Here is a 2,898-nt window from a genome sequence, read left to right as displayed (position 1 = left end):
GAATTTGAATTTTAAGGGTCATATCAAATACAAGGATTACTCTTGATTCTGAGGTTTAAAAGTCAAACCTACAAATATTTCATATCCACCTATCTATCATTACAGCTCTAACAATTTAGATTTTTTTAAGGAATAAATTTCATTTTTGAAAATAAATGAGGGTATTCCGAACGGCAATGTTTCACGCCAGCGTACTTTTCTTGAATATTCCGACGGAAATGAAAGTGAAATGTGAATATAAAAAGCTAACACGCTTCATGAAGTCCAGCGCAGTTCATACCCTCGTGTATTTTCAAAACTGAAATTTACTTTTTATATTCACATTTTAATTTCATTTCTGTCTGAATATTTCTAGCCATTAAAATAATCGTGCTAGTATATTCATAAAGACTTATACGCGCATTGTTCACATTCATGAAGAAATGGTTATTATTTTCATTGGTAAAGATATCGAGAGCAAAAACATTGGTAATGTAAATTTTCCAAAATAAAAACCCCATCGGTTTTAAACCACGTTTTCTTTCAACCTAGAATGCACGTATAAACTTTCTGGTAGAAACACATGCCTATGGTCCACGTATTGCAATCCCTTAAAAGGACAGCAACTTGTAATTATTTATTTGTGTATGCAGTCTGATTAGAATTAGATCGGAAGAAAATCTAATTTTTGATTAGATTGTTGTTGGCGTTATTGTAGTTTATCTATACGATGCGCTTGCTCAATGCAGAAATCATAGACCATGATGTTAATCAAATTATTATTCAACACAAACCTTGAATTTGAATTGATTTTCCGCCTTCATAATCACTTTCACAAGTTATCTTTTAAAACGCACAAATCATTTACCTATCTAGTCATTAGTACCAACATGTAAGAATTGCAATAGCATGCATCACTGAATAGGTTGGTTTTCTTTTGTTTGTCGGTACAATAACTATACACAATGTGCATGCGATTTAAACTGACACACTGCACCTGCATGTACACCGAAATTGTTAACCTTAATACTGAGTTATATAATCATATACCCGATGAAACAAGTGCAATATATTATTCTCTCTCTCTCTCTCTCTCTCTCTCTCTCTCAACAATGTCATGTGAATTTCTATGTTGGCAACAAAAGCATATATAGAATGCAAAAAAGCATGGTGTAAATTTCTATCACAAAAGCATGGTGTAAATTTCTATCAAAAATATATGATGGAAATTTCTATCGAAAATGTATGACATATTTCTATCAAAATTCACATGAGATTGCATCGCATGCGAAATCTGAATCTATCAGAAATAGCAGTCGAAAACCAAACTCAAATGAAAATATTTACATTCACTGAATCTTTTCTCTTATATTTCTCATGAAATTTACATTGCTTTCATCATGCAGTAAACACACGTTTGTTGCAAACTAGTGCGATCCGGTTTTCTAGTATCACCGGTCTGCAAAGTCGTTACCAAATATGGAATGTCATTGACGTCAAAGGGTGCATTTACTGTTCCATTTAACGTATCAAATAGGTAAAGCAAATCATATTTTAGATCTTAATTCTAGTTTATATTTTTAATAATACATAAAAATATAAACAATTAAATGTCTTTCTTGTTTCATCGGTTGATGATTTATGATACCAATCCGCTGTTTGTCTAAGCGCATATGTAGCTATTCATACTGTTTAAATGTATGATGTACATTTGTATATGCAGTTTCATATTATCTCTAATGTTTAGCTTGTGTGATCAAATTACAATTGTAATTATTGCCAGTTAAATTTCTTTTTCTATTCTTCAGTTCGGGAAGGGGGGTGGGTTGTTTTTTGTTTTTTGCTCTTTATTTATTTTTTTGTCAAAACGTTATCGCCAGTTGTTAACTTATGAATTAATATATGTGCATCTATATACAATTGTTTTCAAATCTCAACAATTCAAATGATATGGTATTAATCATGTTCTCGTTTTATCTTTAGATAGATACAGTTTAAATCTAGTTTTAGAATTTCAAGATCTTTAGTTGTCAACATTTTCAACTTGGCCTCTCCAGGCCGTAGCAGTGAGGGAGGTTTTGTTATCGTCCTAACGCCCAGACCTTCGTTTTCTTGTGTGATATCGGTAAGGCTCGCGACGTCACTCCCAGTGCCGGACACGTGGTGAGAGAAAACGCTCGTCCTATACCTGTATATGCAGATCAGGGATATCGGGATGTAGTCATGAAAGAATCAAAACTTGGAGGTTAAATGAAGGCATGAAAGTACACGTTTTATAAGGTCTCATTATCAAGGGCCATACTCTTTCTAATTGGGAAAAATAACGGCATTTGATTGATGTTTTTGTGAGAACGTTTCATATGAAGAAGAAGGAAAAACCCCAAAACCATTGCATTAAAGTATAATTGGACGCCTTTTTATTTCAATTCGTTCATTTGAGCTTACCTCGTTTATATATAGCGGAGGTCAAACATAAGGCTCACTCAAATTTTTTTAAATTGTAATATGTGGTTAGTTAAGGAAATTATGAAGCTACTCTGCTGCATTCATTTATTTTCATTGTTTGGGAATTTTATAGCAAAAATGGGGGAAACACATGTACCTGCTTTTAATAAGCATTGGGTATGGGGCTTTAATTTCCTAAAACACCCAGAAGTAGCTAAATATTGATTACGTACATGTATTACACCGCAGTATCAATCGGACAGATGAATGGTTGAAACAGTTCTAATGATGAAAATGCTGAAGTGAATTTGCCTAACGTGGCCGCGTTGTAGTGAATGAATGTTTTCAACATGAAACATACCACACGTACTGCTGTACCCATTGTAGGGGGTGAGGGTTGACAGGGGGTCACCACACTGCCGTACCCATTGTAGGGGGTGAGGGTTGACAGGGTGACACCACACTGCCGAATCC

The sequence above is a fragment of the Ostrea edulis genome, chromosome 7 (assembly GCF_947568905.1).
Source record: "Ostrea edulis chromosome 7, xbOstEdul1.1, whole genome shotgun sequence".
NCBI classification, from domain to species: Eukaryota; Metazoa; Mollusca; class Bivalvia; order Ostreida; family Ostreidae; genus Ostrea; species Ostrea edulis.
The sequence above is the reverse complement of the archived record's forward strand: the minus strand, read 5'-3'. Positions refer to the sequence as shown.